The 19,237-nt window shown below is 33.0% G+C and overlaps 1 protein-coding gene across 4 annotated transcripts in view; it reads left to right on the top strand.

The window, feature by feature from the left end:
• The first annotated feature begins 860 nt into the window (after nt 1-860).
• The window catches only part of Tsp26a (Tetraspanin 26A), a 182,874-nt gene continuing 164,497 nt past the window's right edge, over nt 861-19,237 (top strand). For all 4 annotated transcript variants that reach the window (XM_083050986.1, XM_083050987.1, XM_083050989.1 and 1 more), the window contains exon 1: nt 861-1,426. The gene's annotated coding sequence lies outside the window, so the exon portion shown is untranslated. The remainder of the gene's footprint in view (nt 1,427-19,237) is intronic.

The following is a 19,237-nucleotide window of genomic DNA, read 5'->3' on the forward strand; positions in this document are numbered from 1 at the left end:
AATCATTGGCGCATATAATAGAAGAAGGAGGGGAGGATTGAAGTTAAAACCTTTCCCTTTCAAATTAAAAAAAAATCAATTATGTTGAGTTCATGATTTAAAGTCATCTATTGAGGATATTTTAGGTAAAATGGCTAAAAAGAACTCGAGGGCAATTATTTAAATAATAGAAAAAAAAAGTAGTATGTAAAAAAATATATTCAAAAAATAAAAAAAATTAGAAAAACAAAAAATATAATAATTTAAAAATAGAATAAAAATAGGTTCAAGTTTCACAGTCGTTGATCCTGAAATAAAAGCTAAATATGATCAAAAGAAAAATATCAATAATTTTGCCGAAATCTCTTTTCTATTATCGACGTCAGGATCCGCTAGTGATTGTAATCATCATTTTTTTTAAATACATTATCACGCTTAATTTATGAATGTATTATTAATTTGTTTATGGAAACAAAAAGACAAATGAATATAATTTTATTTCCAAATGGTTTGCGAAATCAAAGCTGTGAAAGAGCTCTGACAGAAACCAAAAACACGTGCTTCCTCTGTACATATACTTAGAGCCGGCCCTGGAACAGGGAGAGTGCCGGATCAGAGGGGGATGCCATGTCAGGTAGGGTAGCAAAGGGGGAGTGGGAGTCGCTCGGACGGAGGAGACTCATCGCGAGCGAAAGAGAGATCAACGAGACTGTCTGAAAGTGGGAGCGCAAGGCAGACTCCGAGCGACGGAGGGGAAGCAGGATGTTTGGAAGAGAGGGGGTGATCGCCGGGGGGTGGCGGAACACGCAAAGTGCGGCGCAGAAGAGGAGGGGGGAGAGCAGGAGGCGGTGGTCGCGACTTGCTGGCAGTCTCGTTGATCCGACTGCGAGCAGTGCGCGCCGTGACGTGACAATGTCGGTAGTCGTAATTGCGGTACGGTGCGTTACGGTGATCAGCTGATCGAGCCCAAACCCGAGAGAAAGAGTGACAGAAGGGAAGAGAGTGAGAGATAAAAGTACGCGCGGGCGTTCCAAAAAGAGAATCGATCTAGAAAAGAGGAGGTTGAAAGAAAGGGTCCCTCGTTGTGGCCATGTCGTCTCTCTTTTGATCAGCTCGTAGGTGATGTGCTGCTCCTGAGTTTCCTCGCGCGTTGTATATGAATTACACAGTGTGTTCCCTCGTCGCCTTCGCGGCGGCTCCGTAAATTCTCTCCCCCTCTTCTTTTTTATCCCCATCGTCGATTGGCCACGCGTGTACCCTCGTGTATTTCCGTTCTCTCGGTTCTGGTGTTAGTGTCTGTGTACGGCACGTATGCGAGGGGGTTCGCACGATCTTAAGATCTAAATGTCTCTCAGCCATGCCCGCCGTGCGGAAGTATCGAAGGGATACCAGCGAGGTGAGCTGCTGCCTCAAGTACGTGATCTTTGGATTTAACGTCATGTTCTGGGTGAGTATACACAAGCGTGAATCACGTGAGTCCTTCGAGATTTTTACCCCCTTTTCCACTTTCGCGAAAACTCTTAACTCTGACAAGCTTTATTAGAAGAGAATGATGTATATGAAGAGTCGAAAGGAAGCAGCACAAAAAAAAACAGCACTTCAAAGGCAGCACTTAGGTAAACGGGAGGGAGAGAAGGGGGTAGTTGTGTAAAGGGGTTCGTTTTAATTTTTATATTCTTCAGCCTTCGTGAAAGAGCTTCACGAAGCCGGGTTATTAGTTCTCTCTTTCCCTCTTTTTGCGTTTGGGAAATATAACAGCGAAACAATATTTCCAAGGCGGAGTGAAATTTGCGTACCTTCCGGTACGCTTTTGTTTGCATTACAATGAGAGTTTATTATTACGCGTTGCATGAAAGCAACGCTTTTTTCGCGTTCAAATGAAGTGTGTCATATTGTTTAGTTTAATAACGCTCATGCTTGATGGAAATGTTTATGAATTATAGCTGGTCGTTGTGTGCGCGCCTTTGCGTTCCTATCTCAATGATATTAAATGAGAAAATCATTGGCGCGCGCGCGCGATCCATCGATTACACTCTTTTCCATCCCCTTTCGTAAAGTTCTCCTCCTTTTTGGGATGAAATTCTGCTAGCAAAATGTGATTATGTCTATCACATCAGTCAAATCGTTTCTCCGTTAAATATTTATTATTCCAGAGTTAGACAGATATCAATGTTTTCTTATTTATCGCTATTTATCGCTAGAATATGTTCAAGAAACGAAGAAAGGGGTTTTATTATGTTTCGAAGTTTTATTATGTCTCATAAGCACACTTTTATATCTGACACGTAAAGATCAAATAACTTTTCTCTTTTTTCGCGATTAATCTTTCTGTCAATGTAATAATTTTTTACCCTTCCTTCAATGTATGGATACCTGGGTACCAACTGGGTGGTTTCGACACATTACATTGCATTACAACCATTTTTTTATATAGTAGCTGCTGGGTGTCGAACATTATTTCCCGTTATATTTTAAGAGGTCTCCAAATACTAAGGTCCTTTGTAGTTTGTTTCAGACGGAGAAAAGTTCCAACACAAAAATTTTTAACGTTTGAGTACCTAAAGTTGCTTTGGATACATAGGTACTTGTTCATTAACAGAAAGGTTAAAAGATTATTGGCATCGTTCTCTCATTGTCAGTAGCTTACTATATTTTATTGCCATTAGTGAGCGAAAATGATGAGTGATATGTGTATTGGAATAATTAAATTTGTTTTATAATAAAAATCAATGCTTGCCATTTGTTTTTCAGTGTTTACGGTAAAACTTAACAAACTTAACAAGAAAAACTTATGAACTTAAAATATTAATAGATTACATATATATCTCGATCTAATTATAATCCTTATTAATTATTTAACATTTAAGTTGCTATAGGTACCTATGGGTATCCATCAATCTAGTTATAATCTTTATCAATTATAGATAGATATTATGATCATTATAAATTGAATTCTTTAATATGTTAATTGTTTAAGTCTCAATTCAAAATAACACATTGTATATAATATTTATAAAAGATAAATATATGAATCATTTGCACTTTTAGTAAGATAGCGCTAAATGCGACGAACAGATACGAACGTCGGAGAATTATCGTTCGAATTTATTGCGAAACTTTTGGCAAAGGGATATATGTCTCAAAGAATAAATTTTTTGGCAGAGAGCGATAAACTTGTTTGTCGGAAGGGAAAATTTGTAACGGTCCGTTCTTCGCGACGCTGCATTTTTGCAGAAACCGCCGCAAATGACCCGCAATGCAGCTCGCGCGCGGGCCGTGAAGTGTCCCAATTGCAAAGAGGACCGCGACGACGCTATATGCAGCGTGCACGTGTGCAAGATATGGTCTGTATATTACTACGGAGTACGTAATCTGTACAGGATGTTCCGCAACAGGATGTTTGTAGCTTGGGGAGAATGTTATTTTCGGGATTCCACAATTTGATAGATGTGTTTGATAGATTTTTTACCGAGAAAAAGAATGTCGCAAACTACGATGCGCTAGGATCAATAGTTTTCGAGATATCGATGTTTCAAATTTTTTTTTTAATATATCGAGATTTCAAACTTTTTAGCATAGACATTTTTCATTAAATTTTTTAATATAATAAATCTATTTTTTATTTCAATTAGAAATAGATTTGGGCTAGGCTAGGTTAGAATTTTTTCGGGATCCCTTCTCCCGTCCACTTTTTAAATTTAAAATACACACGTACACAAATATACATTATATTAAATTATTATTCCATCAAATGTGTAACAATGTAAATAAATAATAATAATAATTAAATAATAATTTTGTTCTAACATAATGTTCATCTTATTACATTAAATTACTACATATTTTATTATCTGAATTAATCAGATATGCTGTATTCTTCTTAAAACAATAAAATTATAATTAAATCAAGTATAAACGCAATAAAAAATTATAATTTGAAATTTTTGATTTTTATTGAGAAAACCATTGCAATGTGACCTTATGTTGATTTCAACTTTTTTACTCAAAATAATCCCAGGAACATGTAGTTAAACTATGGACATCGTATTGTGAGACACACCCTGTATATTATTACACTCATTATTAGTGTATGCGAAACACGCATTAGTTATACAGACGTATAAGCAGGAAGTCGCACGTCTCTAATAGCTTAGAATCACTCTCTTGGCGATCTTGGACTTTATCTTTTCACGATGAAAATATTGTTTTATCGAAAATAAATAATTTTTTTTATCTTTTATATTTCTAAGCATTTGTATGATTTCTCTTAGCTGATATTTATATTTTTATCCTAAAAATTAATTCATTTATATCTGTGTTAAACCTTCTGTCAATCCATTTTCATCAATATATGGATACCTGTTCATTGATAGAAGGGTTAAAATCGGGGAAGAATGATGAATATCGCATATATATATATCTATATGCACACACACATATATATCCGATTTTTAACATTTTTAAGAAAAAAATTGCATAACATCTTTCGTAGAAAAATCCGCAAATTAGCACGTTTTGATGATACGCGACATTCGCGATTAAAGGGGATAGCGCGAACTATCAGAAAATGAAAGATTTCATTCGCGGGACACCATGCGTTATGTCTTCTTCTCTCTGTCTCTCTTTCTCTCTCTCTTTCTCTGTCTCTCTTTGATTTACGTTCTGTTTGATCGAGCGGCTGTCCGTTCTCGCGGTGGATAACGCACGATAGACGGCGATAGATCAATTCTGCACGCGAGTGTTGTCCCACGTTTATACGATGTTGTTTACAAATTGTAATTTTATTTCGCGTACGCATATTAACGCGGAGAAGTTTGCGCGGATTGATTTACATGTGCGAGAGAACAAGCCTGAAATTCATCAAATTTCTATTAACTAAATCCTTAATATTCATCAGATGACATAAACTTCACGTCATGTCTGCGAGACATCGATTTTATTCGCTATAACATTAATTTCCATTATATTTATTTTATCAACAAATATTATATATATATATATATATATAAATTCCATTATTATTATTATTAATTTATTAATTTACTCTTGAATAATTTGTTTAAACTTATCAATATGAAAATCAAATTTATATTTAATAATTTGTATTTATATTTAATTATACTATTTTTAATTGTAATTAGGAGTATATTAAATAATTTTTTATATTTTTCAAGTTTAATTTGAAATAAACAAATTATCTTTAACTTCGATAAATATTTATTACTATTATTTTTTTTATTAAATAAACACTAATTTCATTGTTATTTATCTACAACTTAATCTTTCTTTACAAATCCAACTTTAATAAAAATAAAATAATTTATAAAATTAAATGAAATATTCTTTCAAAATACATTTTAAATTTATATAAATACACCTTAACAAACAATTCTACAATTAAATCATTATTATATTTCCTTATTTACTATTATCAAAATTTATTCGATAAAAACCATTCTTTACGAAAAATTAACTAATTTATATGTAAAAATTAATGTAAAACGCGAGATTCAAATTTTTGAATAATCCTTGTCGTTAACGAGAAGAGATATTGATAGTTTTGCAAAATATTTTAAATTGAAGAGGAAAAGAGATATATGCAAATTCGTCGTTATTAATAAACCATAAGTCAAATTACTCGATTCTCGACATATTTTTGCAACGCATATTACTTTTTCTATTATTCTCTATTCACGCCTATTAGTGGCAGATATAGTCCAGGCAACGGGGAGAAAAAAGAAGGTCTACTTGGAATTAAGTCGGGAAGTTTTGAAAATTGGTGAAGCTGTAGATTTTTGTAACTCTAACAACATACTAAATTTGCAACCTCGACATTTTTCCGCCGGCGCCGCTAGCTTGTTAAAATGGCGGCAAAAACCTGTTTTTTCAAAATATCTCGGCTCTCATGCATTCTAACGCAAAAATAGTTATTATGAAAAAGAAAAAGAATAAAATTTGCTAATAAAATTAAGGTTGTATACATTTGCTAATAAAATTAAGGTTGTATACATTTTTTCGTACAATCAATAGTTTCAGTGAAATAGCCCTAAGAAAGTAAGATATTTTTTTTTGTACCCAGAAAAAGTGCATTTTTTCGTACTCATTTTATTTATTATCAGTTTTTTATCAGGTGGTACTGTTTTTACTTTCTGCATTGTGTTTATCATTTTGTAATATTATTTGAACATAATGCCGCAATAAACTCATTTCCACATCACCCTTTGAGATAGAATATATGGCGCTTTTAAAAAAAAAATGTTTTTCTCGAAAAAGAGTATGTGTTTCCCATTGCCTCATCTACATTTGTATTTTTTCATGCAGGATATGTGATATTTATCCTGTGCTGCAACCAGATCAAAAGTAAACTTGACGTGTTATGCAAATACAGAAGAAAATTATAGCGATCCTATTCCATCAACATCAGGAGTACTCAATTGAAAACAATAGTCACGTTACTGTGGAATAGGCCTACAGGGGACACCACATAAAAAAAACGCGCCATATACTCTACCTCAAAGGGTGGTGTGGAAATGAGTTATTACGGCATTATGTTCAAATAATATTACAAAATGATAAACACAATGCAGAAAGTAAAAACAGTACCACCTGATAAAAAAACTGATAATAAATAAAATGAGTACGAAAAAATGCACTTTTTCTAGATACGAAAGAAAATACTTCACTTTCCTAGGGCTGTTTCACTGAAACTATTGATTGTACGAAAAAATTGTATACGACCTTAATTGTAGCAAATTTTATTCTCTTTCTTTTTCATAATAACTATTTTTGCGTTAGAATGCATGAGAGCCGAGATATTTTGAAAAAACAGGTTTTTGCCGCCATTTTAACAAGCTAGTGGCGCCGGCGGAAAAATGTCGAGGTTGCAAATTTAGTATGAATCACAAAAATATATACAGCTTCACCAATTTCCAAACTTCCCGACTTAATTCCATTTAAAACTCCCCATTACCTGGACTAATATTGAAACTTGGTATTTCATATGGATGATATGAAAAATGCGAGGATCGCATTACGATCTAGCCAACCGAATTGTTCTCGGGTTGAAGTAACCACACGGTAATGAACTCCGTGCGAGCTTATTTCACGGGGACGGATTAAAGGTATTATTGATTTTCCCGCAACCGGGCGACGGACTGAGTTCGGGTTTTCATGAAATGTAGCACTGTGGCCTAGTGATAGGTGGAGAGTTTTTCCTACCAAGCACTCTGCGTAATTAAATAGTGGCCGCGCCATGAAAGGTCGCACACTCATTTGGGATCCATTTCACGGTTCATGCACGAAATTATTTAACTCGAATAATATTAATTGCATTCATATACAGATGTTAATGTTAAGCACAGTTTAATTTATAATGATGGATCAATTGAATAGTAGTATTCGCAAAATATTTTATCTGTGTGAAAAAGAGATAGTCTGTTAAATAAAAAATTAATAAAACTGACTTAAATAGAATGTGATAAATTATACCTAATAATTTTACATTTAAATGACAAATTTTTTATGGCTTAAAATCAACAGAATACGAAAAGTGACTTTGGCTTATCATGTATTTATAAAAGAAAAATAATAGCAAGAAATAATTAACTATTTATTTTTTATCAAGAAAAAAAATATATAGAGGAAAGTATGCTAAATCATACCTCTACTGTATTTCTTAAACAGAATTAAAATATTTTAAGGTCTTAACGCTGCTGTATCGTAACTAGCCATACTCGAATGCTACAATGTTTGTTTCCTTCTCAAGCGATCCGTTGATGAGTGACGTTTATAAATTTATTTTGTATGATTTTCATGTAATATTCGATACCCCGTGCCTAAGCTATCACATTGACAAAGATAAGTGATTAAATTTATTATTAAAGCGTTTTATCATCTTAGTTAATCCTGTATATGGAAGCGTTGAAAAATCGGCAAAATATTTTAAGATTATTTTTTTATTTACAAAGACAAAGCAATAAAAGTTCGATAAAACGTACCATTAACTTTTTCCTATATTGTACGATTTACTAAATTAATTTTTTTACTTAGGCATTAGTTTTTTTTTCTTTATATTTAAATGGACAACTAAAGAAAATATTACAAATTTTATAATTATGTTGAGATAATATTTATATTTTTGTGTGATACAAAAAATATTTTTCTTAAATTTTTTAAGAGTTTAAAGATTTATGATTATAAATATAACATTCTTATAGATGTGTTTTGTTGCAGACTGAGAACTTTTGTAAAAAATAAACTTCATTTTTGTTACAATTTTTTAATTTTATTGTGAGAGGTACGATTTAAAAACTCATGGGTACAATTTAGCAAACCGGTATTGTATAAATCGTACCAAATACTACTTTAAAAAAATTTTTAATTTACAATATATAATAAAACAACGATAAATTTGTGTTAACGTTTAGCGTATACCGTTGACAAAGAACCATAGTTTCAAGTGAATAAAAAAATGGTGTCATTTCTTTAATAGTTTTATTGCAATTTTAATATTTACCTTAGGGGGAGTACGATTTAGCATACTTTCCCCTACATATGTATATATATTGTTCTCATATTTATGTATATTTATTTAAGATTTATAATAAATATATAAATATAGGATTTATTATAAATGTATAAATATATGAATATATGAAGAAATAAATATCATCATCACCAAAAATCATCATCATCATCATCATCATCATTATCATCATCATCATCATAGAGTTCTCAGTTCGAAAACTGGTTGGACGCGTATTTCCATCCTTTCCTATCCTGAACCAACCTACGCATCTCCCTAAAGGTGAAGCATCTTATGTCTCTGACTATTTATGCGAGCAGTAATTTAGTAAATATATATAAATATATGTCTCATCAATGAGATTAATGATGTTCACTTTTGTTAGTTATCAAAATCTCGCAAGAAATCAAACGCAATATTTACCCATGTGGAAAATGCTAGAGTTATCATGTGGCTATACGCAATGTCTGCGGAGCGACCGCGTGAAAATCCGCGGAATCGGTCGAATCACGATCCTCGACTCGCTCTGTGAGCTAATAAAAGTCGCAACTTGGGCGATACGGTCCTGATATTCTTTCTACGAACTTGCAAACATTCGCCGAGGTGGTAAGTTTCGTAGTTTGAAAGTCGTGGCAAGTTAACCTCGCGACTACCAGCGTTCCTCGGTCTATATAAATCGGGATGTGTGCGGGTGGTAAAAAAAAAAAAAGGAAGAGAGAGAGAGAGAAAGAGAGATTTCGTTAGAAATGCGCGTTTCGCGAAACACCGGTCTCGTAAAATTTTTATGCGTCGCTGAAAAATAATAACGACCATCGCGCGCAAATAATTTTATCGCGAAGTTTTTTCCGCGAACGGAGAGGTTTTCTCTCTCTCTGGCGGAAGCGGAAATATTTGGAGCGCTTCTCACTCTGTTCGCGTAAGTAAAGTTGGCGCACAGAAAATGAGATATATTCGCGCGAAAAACATTTATGGCTTGTCGAGAGACACGAGCATCTCTCCGAGATCATTTGCGATCCTCGTAACAAATTCGTAATGTAATTTTTCGCGCGCTCGCTTTTTTCGCTTTAAGTCACGAAAACAAAAATGTTTCTCTCTCTTCTCTTGGGCTTTTTTTTCACGCAATTTAAACCGGCCGGTTACCTGTCGTTGCTTATCCCGTGCATTATTTGCATCCCCGAATTGGTACCGTCGCAATTACATATTGATGCACTCGTTGCGCTTATCACATTTGCACAGCTGGTCCAGTTCCGTTACAATTCGCTCGAATTAATGATCAGCATGTTACAATAGCTAGCTTACAATTAGACATTTATTTTCGGACGAACCGAATGGGAGAGAACACAATAAGTTACTGTTCAATATTCGTTTCTCGCAGTTATTACATATGTAGGTATATTGCGCCAAAAATAAAAATAAATTATGTAAATAACAAATTATGTAGAAATATTCTTCTTTATTCTATTCTATTTAAAAATGAAGTTGATTTTTAGTCCAAATGACAAATTAAAATACACAGGTCAACTATATTTTTACGTTTTTAAGACAAATGAGATTTGCAATTTAAATTGTGAAGAAGACATTGCGTCTCTCTCGAATCAAAAATTGCAATAATAATAAAGACAGTGTGTTTACTGTTGTTATTTTATACCTGAAAAATAATTAAGGATATAAAGAGAAAAAATCGTTTTAAATTAATGTACAAAAAAATGGCTTTTTTGCAATATTTGAGCTTTTTTTTTGTGAAGAAGGTTAACGTTATCTGGAAATTCTGATCAGATGTCATATATCATGAATGTAATTGTTCATCCCTTAAAAAATGTATTTTTTTTAAATTTTGATCTTACTTTTAGTCATGTTAGGAAAGATTTAAATACAGAGTGTTGCTGAGATAGCAAATATTCCGTCTATGATGATAAAGTCACATAATTATACTCATATTTTGTAGTTTATGACTATCAACATATATGCAGTGTAACTTATCGTGATAGATTCCACTAAATATATATTTATATATAAGGTGTCTCATTTTAATTGCCCATCTTGAATTTTTCGAAACAAATGCATTTTCGAAAAAATGTTCTAGACAAAAGTTGTATGATCTAAAAAGGGATAAATAATGGTAAAATCAATTTTGAAAAAAATAATTTTTTCCAAAAAACCTTTTTTTCTCAGGAGCATCTTCGTAGAGAAGTAGTTCCCAACTTTAATCTTTCATAACATGACTAAAAAATTAAGATGTTGAAATAAAAAAAAATGCATTTAACAGAGGATCCACACATTCATAATATCTGATCAGACTTTTGCAGAAAACGTTAACCTTTGTCACAAAAAAATCTCAAATATCGCCAAAAAAGCCATTTTTTATACATTAAACCTCAATTATTTTGGAAATCTGATGAAATCTGGTGAAATTTGGTTTGCGACATCGTTTTCAGAATCCAAAAATGTGAAAGAAACACTTGTTTGATTTAAAATAATTTTTGACTATAAACTAGTGTTATCAATCGGGGAGAGATAATTTATTTCCCTTTAATTTGTATTATATGTATATAAAAATATCCGGATCCTTGTGGAATTTTTACGGATTATTCGTCTTCTCGGAAGGAATCCGGCTGTGGGATCGACATATTTCACGAGCCGAATCCGTTCACTGCGCTTTCTGCATGGCTGCCCTCGAACAGATGATTGGCCTTGCTAGCTGACGATGACTCCGAACCGGGCGGTATTCTCTCGCTTTACACGTCACTCCCGTGCGTGTGAACGGCCCCACAAGCATATAACGTGTGCATGTTCCAACAGATGATTCCATAGGTAGGTGCTCGAGCATCTACAAAACTTCTTCACTGATACTGCTCTACGCGAAAACGTTAGCTCATCTTTCATGGATTATTGTGTTCCCAATTTTGGCGGATAATAAAACCTACATCTTCTTTCAGCTCTTTCCAGAAATATACATATAATATAATGGAATTGCATTATGCATAAATCTTATTGTATATCTATATTTACAAAAATGTGACAGAAAAGGAAGCTTAAATGTCACATTTTGACACATATATATACTTATATGTCGTTATAAATGTAATAATGCAGTAAATATATGTTGTAATAAAATAAAGACTGCTTAAATAATCATCAAGGAGCTATGCTGTTATATTCAAATTTTAAAGTGAATTTTATCTTATTCGTGCTTAATTATTTATTCTTTTATGCAAACTTTATTCATATTTTAATTTTATTTTGGAATTTATATTATATTGAAAGTGTATATTTAAATTGTTGCAAATTTCTTTTGAAAAAATGATTTTTTCGATTTATACATATATCATCCTTTACTTTTCAGATATAAAATATAATAACAACTGTTTTTATTATTTTTACAAAGATTTATAATATAATATAATATAATATTTATAATAAAATATTATTTATAATAGATAATATAATAACATTAGTTTACAGCCAATAATTATGTTAAATTAGACAAAGTGGTTCTTATAGATTTTTGGGTGCTATAAACGATGACGCAAATCAAATTTCACTAACACGTCAGATTTCCAAAATAATTGATGTTTAATATGTAAAAATTGGCTTTTCTGCGATATTTAAGATTTTTTTGTAAAAAAGGTTAACGTTATCTGAAAAGTCTGATCAAATATCATAAATGTATTATTCATTCCTATAAAATGCATTTTTTTATTTCAATATCTTATTTTTTAACCATGTTATGAAAGATTAAAGCTGGGAATTACTTCTCATATGGAGATGCTCTTGAAGAAAAAAGGTTTTTTGGAAAAAAATTATTTTTTTCAAAATGGATTTTACCATTATTTATTCCCCTTTAGATCATACAACTTTGTCTAGAACATTTTTTCGAAAATGCATTTGTTTCGAGTTTAAGGTGGGCAATTAAAATGAGACACCCTATAAACATTTATATACATATACTATATTGTATATACATTTAGCGGACTTTATCACGATAAGTTACACTTTGTATGCATATCGATAATCCTAAACTACAAATTATAATTATGTGACTTTATGATCATAGACGGAATATTTATTATCTCAGCAAAACTCTGTATATTTAAATTCTTCCTAACATGACTATAAAAAGTAAGATATCGAAATAAAACATGCATTTTATAGAGTATGAACGATATATTCATGACATCTGATCAGGATTTCCAGATAATGTTAACCTTTTTTACAAAAAAATTTCGAATATCGCAAAAAAGTTATTTTTAGCATATTCTCAGATATAAATCTCAATTATTTCAGACACTTGATGTGCTGGTGAAAATTGGCTTGCGGTATCGTTTTCAGCATCCAAAAATGTATAAAAAACACCTTGTATGGTTTAAAATAATAAAAAAAATTTTTTGTAAACTTGTGTGTGTGTGTAACGTAATATAATTATATTTATATATCTTAACATTATTTATAATATTTATAATAATTTTATGTAGAATAAAAAAAAGTATTTGTTCCAAACATTCTTTTCAAGGAGTTTCCATTCTTGAAATCACTTCTTTAAAAATTCCTTAGATCCGTCCCTGTCGATTTCCTTCCTTCATCCCGTGGTTTCCCCGCGCCACCCTTCACCGTCGTCGGCGGCGTTTGAGGAATCTCATTACAAAAGTTGCGCGCACAACCGGTTTCTAACCAGTGCAACCGGCCACGATGCCACAGAGGTGCGCGCGGAGGATGTGAACTTCTCATTCGGCACGTCCTTACCTGCCAGGATGTGCGAACTTCCGGTAATGGCGAATGGATATAGAGAGGAGCGTGCACGTAGACCTTCCACGGGGATTTTCAGGACAACGATGACGATGACACACATATGGCGAACACCGGAACAACGTTCGTCGATTCACGTACCGGATTCTACGATCGAATGACAATATCGGGTGATTTAAGGCTCCTGGGTGCTCACCGCGGCATTTGGATTGTGACGTCAGAGGCGAGAAAGCACACGCTGAAAATTCTTAGATGCCATTTTTTAATGAAAAGATATTTCGATTAAACAGCACTTAAGATGGCTTTAGCACACTCTTAAAAACCCCTGAAAACTATCCTTTTCCCTTTAATCAATCAATATCTGTAAAATGATCGAGATATCAGACTTTGACATGCGGAATGACTGCGCATGTGCAAAGACCAGACGGGCTGGGCTTTATAATATTACATTTTACAGCTGTTGATTAATTATAAAGGGGAAAGGATAGTTTTCGGGGTTTTTTAAGAGTGTGCTAAAGCCATCTGAAGTGCTGTTTCATCGAAATATTTCTTTATTTCGAAATGGCATCTAAGAAATTTTAGCGTGTGTTTTCTCGCCTCTGACGTCACGATTTCGACATGGTCAGAAAGGAGCCAGGAGCCTTAAATCGTTCTGTGGTTTCGCGCGATTGGATTTTTCGGCGTAATTTTGTTCCTGCTTTTATCGATAACTCGAGAGAATATCCAGCGAGGCGCATCGAATCAATGACTACAATTACGTTTACGTTAAATTTTTATATGTCAAATCATCAATTTTTATTTCCACCGAAAAAAATGGTCATATTATAAGAATTTTCCACTTATTTTTAGACCACTTATTTTTAGATTATACCTTGTTCTAAAATAGGCATCAGGGATTTCTAAAAAGGATCCTGCTTTCCTTCTTAAGGGAACCTTTTAAAAATTAAAGTATCAGATATTTTCTAATTTGAACGAAATAAGATTTATTTTTATATTAAGGCTCCTGGGTGCTCACCGCGGCCATATTGGAATCGTGACGTCAGAGGCGAGAAATAACACGTTGAGATTTCTTAGATGCCATTTCTAAATAAAAACATATTTGTATAAAATAACACTTAAGATCTCTTTAATACACTTCTAAAAAACGCCGAAAACTATTCTTTTCCCTTGACAATCAATCAACAACCGTAAAATGATCGAGATATCAGACTTTGACATGCGGAATGACTGCGCATGTGCAAAGACCAGACGGACTGGGCCTCATCATAGACATATTAATATAGACTGCTCATGAGGCAGTGGAATCGGGAGTGGGGGCGTCCTCCTCTGAAGTAAAGGATGGCACGAACAGTCCTGGCTTGCTGTCTTCTTCTAGTGGACGTGGCTTATGACGTAATCTGCGCACCAGTATGCGCAGTATACCATTAGAAGAAGACAGCAAGCCAGGACTGTTCGTGCTGTCTTTTTCCCTCAGGAGGACACCTCCCACCACCTTATGAGCAGTCTATATTAATATGTCTATGGGCCTCATAATATTACATTTTACAGCTATTGATTGATTATAAAAAGAAAAGGATAGTTTTCGGCGTATTTTACGAGTGTGCTAAAGCCATCTGAAGTGCTGTTACATCGAAATATTTTTTTATTTCGAAATGGCAACTAAGAATTTTTAGTGTGTGTTTTCTCGTTTCTGATGTCACGATTTCGACATGGTCGGCAAACTGCCAGGAGCCTTAAGGCTCCAAAAATGTTCTGTAATGGACTTGATTAGGACTGACACTTTACGAGTTTCGAGGTGAAGTGTCCAAGGATACGATACTAGTCACTTTATTGCAAAAGTCAAAGTACTTTAATCAACGCACAATTATACAAATGAATTTACAGTTAACACAATTAGAAACTCCTGAGTTACAAGTCGATATAGCTCAACGCAAACGCACGAGTCGAACACGCTGTAGTCCGTATGTTAATTGACTGTCAAGGAAAAAGAATAGTTTTCGGCGTATTTTAAAAGTGTGCTAAAGTCATCTGAAATAGTGTTTAATCGAAATATCTTTTCATTAAAAAATGGCATCTAAGAATTTTCAGCGTGTGCTTTCTCGCCTCTGACGTCACAATCCAATATAGCCACGGTGAGCACCCAGGAGCCTATTATTTTATAGCACACAGGCAAAGGACTATAAAGAAAGCATAGACATAATACATATACATATAGACTGAACATGGAGGCATGAGACTTGGGTCCAATTAAATTAGGTTATATTACATATTATTTGTGAACACTTATCTTAAGTCGCTCAAGTCTTCTTTTTCAAACTACTTTATCTAACACTACATTCTTCTAAGAAACTAAAATCATTCAATGACAAGCACTGCACTGCATTGTAAATTATTGTAACACTATATAATCATATACACTGCTGCAACAATAAAGCACTGTTTTATCCAAGAACTGATAACGTTCGAATATCTCTGTTTGAGAAAAACAATCTCCAATTTAATAGCCAGAGAATCTGCCATGCGAGAAGCTGACACAGGACGTCCGGTATTTCAACATTGTACGTTAATTTTTCACATAAAAAAATTCGCGCGAGATACGATTTAGTAAAAGAGTATAATTCTTTCGAGATGTCCCACATCTTGGCTCGATGTAATCGCAGCCGAGACTCGTCATGTTAGGAGAACTAGTGCCACAAGTATTGTGTGTGTGTGTGTGTGTGTGTGTGCGTGCGTGCGTGCGCGCGCGCGCGCGAAAGGCAGTCGTTAAAGCAGTTTTGCTCTGTCGTCGACCGGCACTTGAATAGAACCACGGCACACATTCTCGCGACCCACGCGACTTCTTTATAAAAATTCTCTCGAGAAGAACTTTAAGATAACTTCTTTTCTCGATATTTCTCAAGTCATTGCGTCACGGAAATAAAAGTCAACTCGTTATTTGTCGCACAGATTGTATTAATTCTTAAACAGCGCCTTAAACAAGGTCCTCTTTGCGATTAAAATGACGGCCGACACCAATCAATGATCGGTAATAGTAGATGTAAATCTTATGTATACTAATTATGTGGATAATCTGTTTAATAATTATATAGATAATGATTTTTAGATATGTAATCAACAATATGATGAGCATTTGAATTAAATTGAAGTTGTCAATAATTCTGTATTGTATTCTAAAATTAATTAAGTGAAATTGAGTCTCTCTCTGAGTTGAAACAATAAATAAATCAAATTGTTGTTATATACTCTTCATATATAAACAACGAAGTTATCATATATGATAAACAAGAGATATGTAAATGTATCAATATCAACGTTACTAATTACTATATGTATATTATTTGTATCTCTGACAAATTAATTACATGTGTTCAATTTAATTAATTAATCTAAAGCTAAATGTTTCCGCGACATGTCGATTGCAATATGTATTATCCGTGATTATCTTTTCATATGCGATTAGAACAAGAGAGGAAAGCAGAAAATTTAAAAAGGTAATATTTTATGTACGGCTAATATCACAGCAAATAAATTTTTCATCATTTTTAATACTTGAAATATATGTGTAATAGAAATAATTTTTCCATTTAATAGAAATAACGTAAAAGTTATATCCATTTAATAGAAATAACATAAAAGTTATAAGTAAAATATTTATGCTACAATCTAATTATATCTTTAAATCTTCAAATTTAACCTATAGATACAGTGAAATCAAATTAATTTATAAAAGTAAAAAAAGCAAAAAATTTTAAAAAAATTTTTGTATTATACGATTAATATTAATAATTATAACAAATAAATTTTCCATCAATTTTTATACTTGTAATAATAGAATTTCTTCATTTAATAGAAATGACGTAAAAGTAAACACGTAAAATATTTTTGCGCTGCAGTATAATTACATCTTTAAATCTTTAAACCTAACCTAAATACAGTGAAATCACACATTGATATATAGATATTAAACGCTTATAACGGCAATAATGTTATTTCCGGGACCTTCAATTTGATAGCTGCGTGAAGTTGCCCCCCCCCCACTATTAAAATTCGAAAAATAAACACTATCATTCGTTTGGTGGTCGTTTGGTAGTGTTTGGTAGTACGTTCCGGATGATTGGTAGTCAAAGCTGTAATTAATAATACGAAAAAAGGCATACGCGCGTGAAGATAGGCCCCCCTTTTATAAAATTCGGCTTTCCAGACTGCGTATAGCATTATAATTGTAAACATTCGTTTGGTGGTCGCGTACTAACGTTTGGTAATCCATTTTCAATGATTGGTAGTCAAAACTATAATTAATAATACGAAAAAATGACATGTACGTGTGAAATTAGCTCGATCTTTTTTGAGCTTTCAAAGACTTTCCATGTATAATCATAATTGTAATCATACATTTGATGGTTATTTGCTGGCGTTTCTTAACGCATTTCAAACATTTTTAGTAATTAAAAATGTAATTGTCAAAAAAGAAAGTAGAATATATGATATGTGTAACTATATGCGTCTTGTAGAAATATCCTCACACATTTCATATTTAAATATAATCATTAATATTCATTTAATGCTCAATTTATAATGTTTAGTAGTTAATTCTTAATAAAAAATTAAAAAATAATAAATATAAAAATTAATAAGATAAACAATAAGAATTACTATTAAGGCTCTTCCGTATAAGATACAAATATATAAGTGATAGGCCTTTTTAAGAGCCGAACGCGGATGTTGATGCGTATTCCAACTAAATTTTTTTAATTTTTCGCTGGTATTAAATTAATTGTGCACAGGGCACGAATTTTACTACTTGGTAACTGCCAAGTCTTGTATGGAATAATCTCATACTTGAGATTTTTATTCCATACATCCCCTCTAACCCCCCTCAAGAATTAGAAGCGAGAGAAAAATATAGATCCGAAAGTCGCTGAATCGGGAATCGAACCCGAGACCTTTCGCTTGCCGGACGACTGCTCTTCCTAATAAGATAAGATAAGATTTAATTATTAATTTTTATATTTATTATTTTTTAATTTTTTATTAAGAGTTAACTACTAAACATTATAAATTGATCATTAAATGAATATTAATGATTATATTTAAATAGGAAATGTGTGAGGATATTTCTACAAGACGCATATGGTTACACATATCATATATTCTACTTTCTTTTTTGACAATTACGTTTTTAATTAATAAAAATGTTTGAAATGCGTTAAGAAACGCCAGCAAATAACCACCAAATGTATGATTACAATTATGATTATACATGGAAAGTCTTTGAGAGCTCAAAAAAGATCGAGCTAATTTCACACGTACATGTCATTTTTTCGTATTATTAATTATAGTTTTGACTACCAATCATTGGAAATGGACTACCAAACGTTAGTACACGACCACCAAACGAATGCCTACAGTCATGATGCTATACGCAGTCTGGAAACCCGAATTTTATAAAAGAAGGGGCTATCTTCACGCGCGTATGCCTTTTTTTTATATTATTAATTATAGTTTTGAATACCAATCATTGGAAATGGACTACCAAACGTTAGTACGCGACCACCAAACGAATGTTTACAATTATAATGCTATACGCAGTCTGGAAAGCCGAATTTTATAAAAGGGGGGCCTATCTTCACGCGCGTATGCCTTTTTTTATATTATTAATTATAATTTTGACTACCAATCATTGGAAATGGACTACCAAACGTTAGTACGCGACCACCAAACGAATGTTTACAATTATAATGCTATACGCAGTTTGGAAAGCCGAATTTTATAAAAGGGGGGCCTATCTTCACGCGCGTATGCCTTTTTTTAATATTATTAATTATAGTTTTGACTACCAATCATTGGAAATGGACTACCAAACGTTAGTACGCGACCACCAAACGAATGTTTACAATTATAATGCTATACGCAGTCTGGAAAGCCGAATTTTATAAAAGGGGGGGGCTATCTTCACGCGCGTATGCAGTACTCTGCGTTGATACCACTGCT

Source organism: Prenolepis imparis, unplaced genomic scaffold (assembly GCF_030444845.1).
Source record: "Prenolepis imparis isolate NDT839.2.m4 unplaced genomic scaffold, iyPreImpa1.0 SCAF_12, whole genome shotgun sequence".
NCBI classification, from domain to species: Eukaryota; Metazoa; Arthropoda; class Insecta; order Hymenoptera; family Formicidae; genus Prenolepis; species Prenolepis imparis.